General features: G+C 40.0%; 1 protein-coding gene across 1 annotated transcript in view; it reads right to left on the bottom strand.

Moving 5' to 3' along the window:
- The window catches only part of CASR (calcium sensing receptor), a gene marked incomplete at its 3' end in the record, with an annotated part of 42,664 nt that overhangs the window by 11,147 nt on the left and 16,724 nt on the right, over positions 1-14,793 (bottom strand). The gene's annotated exons all lie outside the window — the stretch shown is intronic.

Raw genomic sequence — 14,793 nt, 5'->3', positions numbered from 1 at the left:
TGGCACTTACAATGTTTAGATTTTGGTTTATTTATTACAATGTCATTGTAGAGTTGTTACTGTTTATGTTGTTGTACCCTACTGAGATTCTGCTAGGATTTAGGTAAGATATAAATAATGTTAAATAAATGAATAGGTTAATAAGTAAGTGGCTAATTGATCTGAAATTAACAGCTTATCTCCTTTCTTAAAAATTGGGGCAGTTGTTCATTAACACTACTCCCTCAGAATAGGAAATGAGAAGTTGATAGTGATAAAAGGGCACCAATCAGAAATCAAGTCACCTTACCTCTAAAGCTTTGCCATTTTTCACTCACGCTATGAATTTAGGTATCTTGGAAGTTAGAAATAAGTAATCAACAGGTAGTTCAAATGAACTCAGTTGAGTAACAGCTTCACTAAATACAAAGTGCTCTGCTTAGACCTCAGGTGTCAGATTTGCTTCCTCGCGCCAGAGGCATCCTTAGGAGGAGAGTGAACCACAAGACACCAAAATTCAAAAGAGCTTTAATCTTGTGCAGCTTGTACTAACTTTCTCCAATTAGTCATTTGCATCGCCCTTTCTTTTCTTTTCAACAAAGACTTCAATTGTTTTTTCAAAGCCAATCCCCACGGATCAATCTCTTTTATTATTTCTTAGCTCCCTTCATTTAATTTGGCATTAGCTTCAACTCAAGCTTGAAAACCAAACCACATCTCAGATTTAAACTTGTATTTGGAATTTTGACTTTTTTTTATATAACCATATTTTATTCATTTTTTATAATCACAAATCCTTAATATTTTATCAGAAACACGTCTGGGTTCCAATATTTAGCTTACTAATACATGTTAAACTCCGTTACCTCGTTTTTCTACCCATTGATTAAATGTATACCACATTCTAAAGCACAGGTGTCAAACTTGCCACATCACATGACGTGTCGTGACATATCGTGACTCATTTTGCATTGCCAGCAATGGGATGGGCACGGCTTCGATATGATGAAACTGGCCCATGAGCCGGCAGTTTGACACCACTGTTCTAAAGTATTCTGAATCTTCTTTCTCCTTCATTTTCAATGTAAATCTGTCCATTTCTGCACAGTCCAAATTTTTCCTGATTATCTCTTCTTCCGCTGGTAATTCTTCATCTTTCCAATGGAGCAAATACAATTCTTGCTGCCGTTAATACATGTAACATTAAATATATATGCTCTTTCTCATAATTTCCTGCAATTATACCTAACAGAAATAATTATGGTTTAAAATCTACGTGTTTTTTTTGTCATTTTCTCTAAGCATATATGCATTCTTGACCAAAACCTTCTAGCCTTAAATCATATCCACCAAAAATAATATGTGCCTGGTTTTTATTTACATTTTCAACAATTGCTAGACATATTTTTAAACATTTTTGCTAACCTCACAGGTGGTAAGTGCCATCTGTAAAGCATTTCATATAAGTTTTCTTTGTAAGCCACTGCCTTTGTTATTTTACGATTTCTTTCCCAAAGTCTTTGCCAGTTTTCTTTTCAACAAAGACTTCAATTGTTTTTTCAAAGCCAATCCTCACAGATCAATCTCCTTTATTATTTCTAAGCTCCCTTCATTTAATTTGGCATTAGTTTCAATTTAAGCTTGAAAACCAAACCATATCTCACGAGTTAAACTTGTATTTGGAATCTTGACTATTAATTTAGCCCTCTAACATCATCCTAGATTTCTTGGGAAAGGATTAATGCTTGGTACAAGTCTGTTGCATTTTAGAGATTAAAAAACTAGAGACGAGCCCTCTCAAACTCATTAGATATTTTATTGGAGTGCTCTTATCCAAGGAGGTTTTACTGGGCAGTTATCCTCTGGCCTGCAAATCAAACTATTACTGGGTATTTTTTCTGAAAGAAGAACAGAGATTGGTCAATATCAGGATAAAAATCAGTCTTAAATTCAGTTCTGTTTAACAGGCTTGAGAATATCAACATACAATTGATAATACTGACACCACTACTCCCTTAGTTTTGGTTCTCCTTTGATCAATGCATTTAGAATAAAGCATTCAAATTTGGTAGTCATTTGGATCAAGCCCCAAGGCCCATAATTAGTTCTACCCTGCTTCAAATAAGATAATGTCAAGGTTATTTTATCAGGGATAAAAGGTTTCCTGGTTAAGTCCAATCCATAACTAAATCATAAGCAAGGATTATTTCAGCATTTGGCTGCTTTAGTAGCAAATTCAGATTTCATCATTGTAATGATGTATATCAGACATGTCAAACACAAGGCCCGGGGGCCAGATCCGGCCTGTGAAGTGGTTTCATGCGGCCCGTGAAGCCATCCTGGAAACAGTGAGGGAACGGCCCCCACTGCCTTGGCCCTGGCCCAGAGACCCTCCTCCTGCCAGAGACCCTCAGATCTGTCCCACTCCTCCCCAGGCCCCCATAGGCACCCTTGATGCCAACGATGTAGAGCTGGCCATGCCCACCCCGTAGGCCATACACACTTTAGCCATGCCCACCCAGTAGGCCACGCCCACCCAGGCCACACCCACCCAGCCCCCTGAGGGCAACCGCAATGCTGATGCGGCCCTCAATGAAATTGAGTTTGACACCCCTGATGTATATGAATGCTAAATGCTCAACATCCATTCAGAAAAAAACCTGTCCCAGAGGGATTTGTATATAAGTGCACTTTAGCTTGGATGGCTCATTCCTGCTATTAATTGTTTCTTTTCCCTCGCCCACCAAAAAGAAATGGAATTTTCTACCTTGAAAGTGTGGTATTATTGAAAGAGATGATAGGGAAAACTTACTAGAGATATTCATTTTGTGAACAGAGATAAAAAGGAAGATAAAATTAAGTAAGTATATTTTTATTTATTTATTTTTTAGAATAAATATGGGACTAAAAAGTTTCATTTAGCATATGAATGAGTATTAGAATTCAACAGGATGTATTATTATTTAGCTATGTCTAATGGGAGTTAAAGTGCGTTAGGATTTAAAGTGTATTCATAGATAGTTAGCATATTCTAGTTCAAGTTTGTTAGAGGCAATACCCTGTATTCATCTCTGGGAAGTGGGGGGAGGAGGGGGAGGGAAGGGTGGGCTCTATGGGGAGGTGAGGGGAGTTGGGGGGGAGGGGGAGGGAAGGGTTTTTTTAAAATGTACTGTAAAACTTTTCAATTAAAAAAAAAGATTATCAGAGCAGTTGAACCAGGAAAAAAATGCTAAGAAATATCACTGGATTAAAGCCAGCTGGGAGAGGCTGCTTTAGTGAAAGGGTCTCCATGTGATGCAGTGTGATACGCATAGACAGCAATGTGCACATGGGAACTCCCAAATTTGCTAATTTGTTTGTTATTTTTGAATTCTTTTTTTTTCTTCAGAAACTAGCTTACTCTCAAGTAAGATGGCCTGTTTTAGCATCATCTCTGCTTCCAAGAATATTTTGGGGTGATACACAGCATCTTGGTGTTCTACAGAGAATTGTGAGGAACAATGTTACCAATTACAGTTCTGGCTGAATGGATTATTTGAGACTGACCACATGTACCATGCTGCCTTCCAAAATTTTCCAGGAACCCACTGGCCCTCCAAAAGATTGTTAATAAATGTAATGCTGGTTAAGGATCCTTGGCAGGACAGTTAGGTGTCCATATGACATCTCAGAAAAAAAGCCCATTCTTTGTCTCACCTCAAATAGCAGGGGAACTTTTTATCCAAAGCAAGAAGGCTTTTCTTTAGATACCTGGCTGAACTCCCAAGCTATTTAGGACTTCAAAAATAAGTGCTAGACATTTGAATTATACTGAGAAACATTATCTGTGCATGGCATCGTTTGGGACTGGTGTTGTTAGATCCATTTAGCTGGTCTCAGCTAGAAACAGCACAGCTACACTTCAGGTTAGTAATTGAAGATGCCCAGTGATAGCTATACGTGTAATACTTCACAGCAGAGTAACCTGGATACAACAAACTCATTACAGGATTGTAAGAAAAAGAGCACTGCAGTTTATGGTGCTTTACCAGGAAATTTGCGTTAAAACTTGAATTCCATTAAACTGATTTCATTTGGAGTTTGACTCCAGAGAAAAATTAAGATAAATACTTACATTGTGATAAATTATACACTGTATGATCCAAAACCTGTGACTCTTAAAATTAGAAATCCTTTGTCAAACAATAATCACAAGATTCCCTAGCACTACTGTATGATTCTTATTTAACTTTCAGTACAATAGCAGGAATGGAACTGAAGAGCAGACGAAAGCAAAAAGGGAGAGTGTAGATATTCTGCTATTTATGGCCTATGGAAGAACAAAAGATGCAGAATCTGCCAATGCCATCGACCCTGGCTTAGCTAATGACTGGTCTTGAACATGCCTTCCACATTTTATCTTCTACCTACTCTGAAAATATTGAACTGATTTACCTGCTGTGTTGTTTCAAATATTTCCATGTGATCTGAATAATAGCTAAGAAAGCAATACGATCCAAGCTGTCTCAGTTTTACATACTAGAATTTTAAATGAGTAACTTTCAGGACAAGCCAGTTGAGCCTGTTTTTCATGAAGACCCAAGCCTGAATGAATGGGACTTCTACAAGGTCCTTCCTCATCTTCTGCTTGTACAAGTACATGCCAAAGTTATATTACTTGTAATAAAAAAAATCCATTTCAGTAATTCTGGCCTTAAATGTTTTGTATAAAAAACAAATAATAAAACAAGAATCAGATATGGAAAAGTGAGGTTGCCTTAGTTCTTGCAAACTATCATCACGGTCATACTCTTTGGAATGAAATTATTATCTAGGAATATGTTGATCTCTCTCTCTCTCTCTCTCTCTCTCTCTCTCTCTCTCTCTCTCTATATATATATATATATATATATATATATATATATATATATATATATATATATATATATATATATATATATAAGAGAGAGAGAGAGAGAGAGAGAGAGCGCGCTATATTATGATTGGTTGCATTATTAATACTTATGATTCATCACACAATCAGCCAGATGTTTAAACTGGATTTGGCATTTTTATCTATCTGTCTGTCTGTCTGTCTGTCTATCTAGATACTAAGGACCTGGGATAGGCAAAGTTATTGTTTTAAATTTCATATTACAGTATTGGCATCTTTATACCTTGTGCTAAGTACCGTAGTACTTTGAACAAGCTTCAATGCAGGCAACTTTATTCTATTATTTTTGTTCTAGATGCTCAGTTATTCTTTGTTTCAATTATTCTTTAGCTAGAGGGCTTTTTTTCCTGAAGACAAGACAGAGAAGAAGTTGCCTTCCTGGTTTGTGGATGAAAATGAATCAGTATGATGGGGAGAATAGCGACAATCAAGATGAATATACTCCCTAAACTACTCTTTTTATTCCAATGTGTACCGATTAAATTAGGCAAAGATTTCTTCGAAAACCTAAATAAAATTACATCCAAATTTATCTGTCAAGGGAGAAAACCAAGAATTAAATTTAAACTATTACAGGATGCAAAGGAAAGAGGAGGGCTTGGCCTCCCGAATTGGGAAAAATATTATCAGGCGGCAGCATCTGTGTGGATAAAGGACTGGATAAATCTAAGGAACAGAAGATTGTTACCATTAGAAGGCCATGACATGCAGATAGGGTGGCATGTGATACTGTGGGACGGGAAACACAAGGCACATCAGTACTTTCAGAAACACTACATTAAACGGGCACTAATAGAGGTGTGGACTAAAATTAAAAAAAAAATCAATTATATAGAAATTCCCAACTGGATATTGACATTGGAGATATTTATGCACCCAAAATTCATGAACTTAGGAAGAGTAATTACATACAAAGATATTCTAGATAAGAATGGAGAGCTGAAAACAAGGAAAACACTATTAGAAGATGGTATAGAGCTGGAATGGTGAGCTTACTTGCAAATACAGACACGATACACAAAAGATAAAAAAGAACCCGGGATAAAATTAGAGCACACAGAATTAGATAAAATCCTATTAGGAACAGAAGACAAAACGATAAAAAAGATGAATACCGACTTATTAGTTAATAGTTTAGAAACCTTTTACAGGATAGAATTGAAAGATACTTAATCATACTGTAGACCAGGGGTAGGCAACCTCGGCTCTTTTATGACTCATGGACTTCAACTCCCAGAATTCCTGAGCTAGCTTGACTGGCTCAGGAATTCTGGGAGTTGAAGTCCATGAGTCATAAAAGAGCTGAGGTTGCCTACTCCTGCTGTAGACGAATGAAAGAATGTTCACTAGAAAACTCATAGATGTTATGTGCACATTTTGTTACAATGTAACTTTTTTCTTTTCGTTCCCCCCCCTTTATATCAGGTAAAACTAATAGCAATGTTGAAGCCAGGGAAGTTGTAACATGTCCACTTTTGTTTTTAATTGTATATTCAATAAAATTTGTTATTTCTTTTAAAGAAAAAAAGAAAGAAAATGAATCAATATGTAAGCTGGTTTTCTCTACTACGAACTCCCCCTGGCTTGCCTCTTCAGTCTGAGCTACTTCTGGGTAAGGCTTCAGTTTCTTTGCCCTGGGTAAATCTTTGCAGTTCTTTCAATTCTGCTTCTGTGAATACTTCATTCTGCATTATAAATTGATGTTGATCTGCTAGTCTATTATAAATGCCAGAATATTGTTTGCCTTCGTTTCATGTAGAGGACTAGAAAAGGGAAGATGTCCTTTCTAGTACATCTCCTTCTATTTCCTTGTGTTAAGATGAGAAGATTTTGGAGGCAAGAAACTGATGGCAGTTATGATGGCAGGACTTGAAATAGGCATTTTGTTCCTCAGCCAAGATGAGGGCTGAAGGATGACTGCACTTTTTCATGCCAAAAGGAATGAAACAAATGTAGCCTGGGTGTAGGTCCTAAGGATGAGATGTAATCCGAGATTCTATTTCTTTGTTCATTTTCTTTGAAGTTTCTTCTGTATTAGTAATACAGATTAAGTATAATTTTTTAAGGGTCAGGCAGTGTTAAGAAGTAGGAAACACCTTTGCTGGCAGTACTGCCTCTCCAGAGATATGGAGAAGTGTATGAGAAGTGGAACTAGAAGAATCAGTTGGGAAGTCACAAGATTAGATGCCCCCTTCTCCCTATGCATCACTGCAATCAGCTAGCCTCCACAACATGTTTTAAAAACAAGCCCATATGTCATATTAGTAATCTAATATACTCATTTAACTAGCCCTGGTAACCTCTGCTCAGACTTCCCTGATATGAACTGGGCTTCTCTTAAATGTTCTGAAATAGATTTATGGGTACTTAATGTTTCTATCTTTAGTTACCAACATGCAGGGCAGGCTGTTAACACAAAACAGTTTGGGCTAATCATTGACAATCTGTAACCTATAAAAAGCTGCAAAAGTCACGGCAATAAGGTCAGAGAAGGGTTGTTGTTTTTTTAAAGTTTAAAAATACATTATAAACAAAAAGGATTATTGTTATTAAGTATGAAGTTGCTCCAAAGAATGATGGGTATGCTTGGTTATGCGTCCTGATACAATCCTGGTCCATGAGACCCCCAGTTTTTTCCTCAACAACAGCTTCTCAAGTGCAGCATTTTTTTTATTCTTCTACGTAGAAATAGGAGAGAACATGATGCAGTCGGGGAGGGAGTTATATGACTTTTGTGAATGATGGACAGGAGTCATTCCTTTAAGAAAGGCACCTCAGCTAATATACCTTGCTCCAAATTTCATAGCAACTCCTAAAAAATAAATTTTCTTGCAGTCTTGCAAAATGTCTTCCCTTAATCTGCATACTTCTCTTCTATTTCTATTTATTTGTCATGTTAAAAAGCAATCTGACTTTTAGATACTTTCATCTCTTTTTGGAGTGATGAACATTTGGATTATAATAGGAAAGATGCTGGGGATACAATTTTGGCCTTGTCCCTCATTTCTACCCTTCCCTTGTTGACTGGGATAATCCGAAAAATAGCTGTAATTCAGGAATACAGTGCCTACACTCAGTTCAATGTCAGAAATACTTCTTCAGATTTTCTCCATCGAAACAGGAAGGCTGAGGCTGAAGATGACTGTAGTAAGCCAGGACCTGTGACACACACACTCCTTCCATAGATGTATATTTTAAACTGCTGTAGTTTATTTGACTGAAGTCCTATGCACACTTACTTAAAATTGGTCACCATTATCTCAGTGGCAATCAGAATCATGGGTCTGGGAAAGACCTTGGAAGTCTTCTAGTGCAACCCCCTGCCCAAGGCAGGAATTCTTATACCATCCCAGACAAATGGTTGTCCAATCTTTCTTGAAAACCTCCAGCGATGGAGCATCCACAACTCCAGGAAGCAAGCTGTTCCACTGCTTAATAGTTCTCACTGTCAAGAAATTCCTCCTTATTTCTAGATTGGATCTTCCTGTCATGAGTTTCCACCCATTGCTTCCTGTCCTAAACTCGGGTGCTCTGGAGAATAAATCAATGTCCTCTTCCCTGTGACAGCTCTTTAAGTATTGGAAGACAACTATCATATTACCCATAAGCCTTCTATTTGTAAAGCTAAACATATTTAATTCCCTTAGCTGTTCATTGTACAATTTAGCCTCAAGTCTCCTTATCATCTTTATTGCTCTTCTTTGCACTCTTTCTAGGGTCCCAGCATCTTTATGTGTCATGGTGACCAGAACTGACTAGAACCAATTACTCACTTCTGTGTAAATTTGTAGGAGACTAGGCTCTGACTCACGTTATCCACCTATTAGGCCAAATAATATGCAGTACCGGTACAATCTAACCTTTTTGTGCAGTTTAATTGACTGAGAGCCTTTCTACTCTTACACCAAAGCATGATGGTACAAAGTTATTTGACAACATATTTTCTTTGCAGTGTCCCCATGATGTTGTCATCTTATTGTTCCCAACCCATGAGACTGGTTTAAGTAATCTGTAGATGTATTAGTATTTAAAGTATCCATCTGGTATTTTACCTTGGACTGATTTTATGGAATTTTTTTTGTTCGGTTATTGTGAACTATCCAGTCATTGAAAATCAGGCACATACAAGTTTAACAGATGATGATAATGATGATTTAGCATTTCTCTTCTTAATTTATCACAACTGAAAACGTAAAAAAATGTTAAGCTATTGTGGGAGTACCGTAAATTCTCACACTGATAGAAAGGCAAAAAGCCATTGGGTAAATCATATCAAAGTACCGGTTGACTTGCCTTCTCCCCACCAACTACACTGAAGGGTGGGAGAAAGAAAAATAAGAATTGCTTTGAATTTGTTGTAAATAAAGCTCACATCTGAAAGCCAGAGTATTTGTCAGAATTCTTGTGGTGTTGTCCTAATAAATCTTATTAAACAGGTATTGGATTTGATGCTTGTTTGTTTTGCAGTTCTGATTGCTCCTTCATAGTTCTGACACCTTGAAGGAAATAAAGTGAATGACAGTGATTGGGAACAAAGGCAATAGAGACAAGATATAGATTGGCAGTGAGGACAGTCAATTTCATGCCAGTCTAACTTTCTGCTGAGTATGTAGGTGGTGAAAAGTTCAGCTCAGCAATGGGGAAAATCCTTGAGCTTTAAGCAAGTTACTGCATTATTTTCTGAGTTTCAATCCCACATTGGCAACATAATACTACAGGACTGTTGTGATCCTTACCCAGATAATTTGAAATTTTAAAAGATTATTCAAATATTCAAGTATGAAAAATATTTCAGGACAAAAGGCCTTCCAGATCTGAATGGGGAAATACTTCTTCCTGATCAAATTAGGATCAAATCAAATTAGGTCTGACTCGAGAAAGCACTCAACATCATTCATAAATGTTTTTAATAATTGAGAGAATTGGATTTTTTCCCCTCAACTGTTCCATAAAATTTAGTCAGGGCTTTGATGGAAAATTTCTGACTGGGTTATTCTAGTCTGAAAAGAACAATTACCAACTCTTTTCCTCACACTTGACACAAACATTTTAAAAGACATTTCTTCTTTCTGGATTTATTTCCTACAGCATTGTTAATGTTATATATTGTAGCAATATCTACTTTTCCTAGTATAATTGGATCAGATTCTGAATCAAATAATCTAAATCCATTTATTTATTTATTATTTATTGGTTTCTGTCTTAGCATTTGTGTTTATAGAAGCAACAAATAGTGCAAGCCATCTATAGTACTGTAATTATAAGCGAAGTAGGATATCACACTGCCATTACAGCTTTATCACTAGACAGGAACTCAAGCTTCAAAGTAAAAATGGAGTACTGATTCTTACTTGTACAATTTTAAAGCCTCTGATATTCTGCCAGAGGTCAAAGAAGGTGAGGAAAATGACATAAAACAGGTTTGGCACCTAAACCATTGCCACCAATAGGACTTATGAAGTGGCTAGATTGCAGCAGGTGTATCTTGACAACACAGAGAGATTACAATATTGCCTCCTTTCCGACCTCATAAAATCAGCATTCAAAAAGCAAAACATGATGGAAAACAGTTCAAAAATCCTACGCAGATTGGCCTTCTTTCTTAACCCAACCTAACATGCTAGGTTATTGTGAGGACCAAGGGTGGGGAAGGGAAGGATACCAATTGTTTTCCCTTGAGCTCTAGGCAGGAAATCCAATTAAAAAGGTAGTAAACATAAAAGTAATAAAGATTCAAGACAGAGACCTTTCTAACTCTAGGCAGTTTAATATCTAATATTCTTTCTGTTTCTTTTCAAAACATATATACAGTATTATTCTCAATGCAAACAAATCAAATCATATTCTCTCGGCCTTTTTCTTTCCCATCTAAAGCTCAGTTCATCTGTTCTGCTGGGGAGAATTCTGGCAAAACATGATATAATGACTAGAGTTTTTCATAAATATGCCCAGTAAGGAAACTTTGTTTGAAATGATACTAAGGTGTTTTCTCCTGAGGCAGCCCATTAGCCTGAGTCCTTTCTGAATATGGGGCCTTCTCCTGAACATTAAAGTCCTGGCAGTCCATCTGTTTCAACCTAAAACTGAAAACCATATTGATACCGAATTCTTCTGTCACCTGATAAAGCACATTCATTAATCTGTGGAAAGGCAAATGTTAGAATATGCAGCATGGCCGTGTCTTACTGAAATTAATATGTTGAAAGAAAGGAACATTACCGTGCAGTGCAGGAGTTTCTCATTAGATGAACCCAGTGACAGAGTTCAACTACCAGCAGAGGCGGACTGCCTCTTTATGAGATAGTTCATGGGTGACTTGCAAAGTGACTTACCTTATTCCTCTTAATTTAAACAACAGAGCAAAATAGCCCGCTTACACAAGACGGCCCTTTTTCCTGGCCCATCATCAATCTCCTCCACACATGCAATACACTGCTAAATTCTCATCCCAAACACAAAGTCTTGTATGGGCCAGAACCTGGTATGACTGCTTCCTTACGAGCTACCCATCCACTGACTGTTGTTTTTTTTTTTCATAATAAAAAGTGGGCTGAACGTTGCATAAAAACAATAAACAATAGTTGCAGCCAGTCTTTCAATATAAAATATTTCCAAGCTGTCATACAGCATAAGACAAGAAGAAAAATAAGCAGCATTAAAAATGAAGGGGTATTAAATTGCCACTTTAAGTCAAGAGGCAAGGAAAAAGAAAATAGGAATGAAGATGTAATGGACCGTGATCCTATTAGGAGAAAAAGAAAATATCTGAATACATTTTAGGATAAGAAGAACTCAGAAAGAAAAATAGGAAGAATTAGCTAAGAAATGAAGCCTGCCATAAAAGAAAACAGATTAAGGGATGTAAGCTATTTGTATGTGTTCCTTATTTGAATGAATGAATAAATAAATAAATCATTGTTCCTGAATAAATGTGCTCCATAAAAACCTTTCTGAGGCTTAAAAAGTATATCTGGGTCCCATTTTCCTACTCACTGGGCACTCAGGCAGCTCCACGGGGCAGTCAAGGAGATGGCAGACAAGCCTCTTCAAAATGAGAATTCTATACTTGAGGGAACTGAGAGCCTTAAGAGACATTTGCCTCTTCTAAAGCCAATCTTGGTATATATACAAATGGATACTTGGAGTTACCATTTTTCCAAAAACCCAGAACCTAACAGGCAAGGAGCCAGAGTAGTTTTTAAAAGCACTATGAACTGATCCCAGTTAGTGGTATATCATTTCTGTTTTGAATTATTGCTACTTTCTAAGCAGCCTTAAAAGACAGCAGCCCATGTAGGAGTATTTTATTTATTTATTATTTATTTATTTAGATTTATATACCGCCCTTTCCCGAAGGACTCAGGGCGGTTTACAGGATATTTAAAAGAAAATCAATACAAAAGCTAAAAACAATTTTAAAAGATTACATCATTCCCTGAGAAAAAATAAAAACCCCAGTTGAAGTTAAAAAATTCTCAGCCTGGGCCAGGTCTTCAGGTCCCGGCGGAATGAACGGAGGTCAGGGGCAGTCCTAAGCTCCGCGGGCAGCTGGTTCCAAAGGGCAGGTGCACCCACTGAGAAGGCCCTACCCCTGGGTGTTACCCGCCGGCAATCTTTAACCGGCGGCACCCTGAGAAGACCCTCCCTGTGGGAGCGCACTGGACGAAGGGAGCTTGATGCTGGCAGCAGGTGTTCCCTCGAATATCCCGGACCCTCGCCATTTAGGGCTTTATAGGTCATCACCAGCACCTTGAATCTCACCCGAAGGGCAACCGGAAGCCAATGCAGCTCGTGGAGTAGAGGTGTTACATGGGAGTATCAGGAAACCCCCATCACAACTCGCGTGGCCGCATTCTGCACCAGCTGAAGCCTCCGAGTGGTCCTCAAGGGCAGCCCCATGTAGAGAGCGTTGCAGTAGTCTAAACGGGAGGTCATGAGCGCATGAGTGACTGTGCGTAGGGCATCTTGGTCCAGATAGGGTCGCAACTGACGTACCAGGCGAACCTGGGCAAAAGCCCCCCTGGTCACGGCTCCTATGTGATCTTCAAAATTGAGCCGTGAATCCAGGAGGACGCCCAAGTTGCGAGCCCTATCAATGGGGGGTAACACCTCAACCCCCATCGTTAGAGATGGAATAATCTGGTTGACCCGAGATGCCGGTATGCACAGCCACTCAGTCTTGGCAGGATTGAGACGAAGCCTGTTTCTCCCCATCCAGACGCGGACCGCTTCCAGGCAACGGGACATCATGGCGAGGGCATCGCTGGGTTGGTTCGGGGTGGAGAAAAAAAGTTGGGTATCATCAGCATACTGATGATACCCGACCCCGAAACCACGAATGATCTCGCCCAGCGGCTTCATATAGATCAGGGGTGTCAAACTCAATTTCATTGAGGGCCGCATCAGCATTGCGGTTACCCTCAGGGAGCAGGGTGGGCGTGGCCTACTGGATGGGCATGGCTAAAGTGTGTATAGCCTACTGGGTGGGCATGGCCAGCTCTACATCGTTCGCATCAAGGGTGCCTATGGGGGCCTGGGCAGGAGTGGGACAGATCTGAAGGTCTCTGGCAGAAGGAGGGTCTCTGGGCCAGAGCCAAGGCAGTGGGGGCCGTTCCCTCACTGTTTCCAGGATGGCTTCGTGGGCCGCATGAAACCACTTCATGGGCCGGATCTGGCCCCCGGGCCTTGTGTTTGACATGTCTGATATAGATGTTAAACAGGAGAGGCGAGAGAACCGACCCCTGAGGAACTACACAAATGAGAAGCCTCGGGGCGGACCTCTGCTCTCCCGTCAACACCGACTGCGAGCGGCCCTGGAGATAGAAGAACCACCACAAAACAGTGCCTCCCACTCCCAACCCCCTGAGACGCCACAGTAGGATACCATGGTCGATGGTATCGAAAGCCGCTGAGAGATCTAATAGGACTAGGACAGAGGAACAACCCCTGTCCCGAGCCCGCCAGAGATCATTCACCAGTGCGACCAATGCCGTCTCCGTGCTGTGCCCAGGCCTGAAACCTGATTGGTACGGGTCCAGATAATCAGTTTCATCCAGGAACAGAGGAAGCTGATGCGCCTCCACACTCTCAACAACCTTTGCCAGAAAGCGAAGGTTGGAGACCGGACCATAGTTATTTAAAACAGCTGGGTCCAGGACAGGCTTCTTGAGGAGGGGTCTCACCACCGCCTCCTTCAGGGAGGCGGGGAAGACACCCTCCTTCAAGGAAGCAGTTATTACTGCCTGGAACCAGCCTCATGTCTCCTCCCGAGCCGCATAAACCAGCCAGGAGGGGCACGGGTCCAACAAACAGGTGGTGGAGCTCAGCCTCCTCCTCATCCTGTCCACATCATCAGGGGAAACAGGATCGAACTCAGTTCAGATAACATGCTCAAGACCATCCGATTCCTCCACGTCAGACTCTGCCCAGTCAGAGTCCAAACTGGCCCAGATCTGAGCGATTTTGTCTGTCAGATGATGACTAAACTCCTCGTCCCGTCCCTGCAAGGGATCCTCTCTCACCTCCTGGTTAAGAAGGGAGCAAGTCACCCTAAACAGGGCGGCCGGGCGATTATCTGCGGACGCGATGAGGGCAGCGAAGTAATTAGCCTTCGCCTTCCTCATCGCCGCAAGATAAGACCTTATAAAGATTCTTAACTGCAATCGGTCAGATTCGGATCGGGTGAATCTCCAACAGCTCTCTAGACCCTGTCTCCGATGCTTCATCTCCCGGAGCTCCACAGAAAACCATGGAGCCCAACGGGATCTGCGCCGGGTCAGGGGTCGCAAGGGTACAACACAGTCGAGTGCTTCAGCGGCCGCCCTATCCCAAGCATCAACCAAGGCATCAACTGGGCTGTGAGTGAGGGCGATGGGTATAGA

This window comes from Vipera ursinii (genome assembly GCF_947247035.1).
Source record: "Vipera ursinii genome assembly, chromosome: 2".
In the NCBI taxonomy this organism is placed as follows: Eukaryota; Metazoa; Chordata; class Lepidosauria; order Squamata; family Viperidae; genus Vipera; species Vipera ursinii.
The sequence above is the reverse complement of the archived record's forward strand: the minus strand, read 5'-3'. Positions and strand labels throughout refer to the sequence as shown.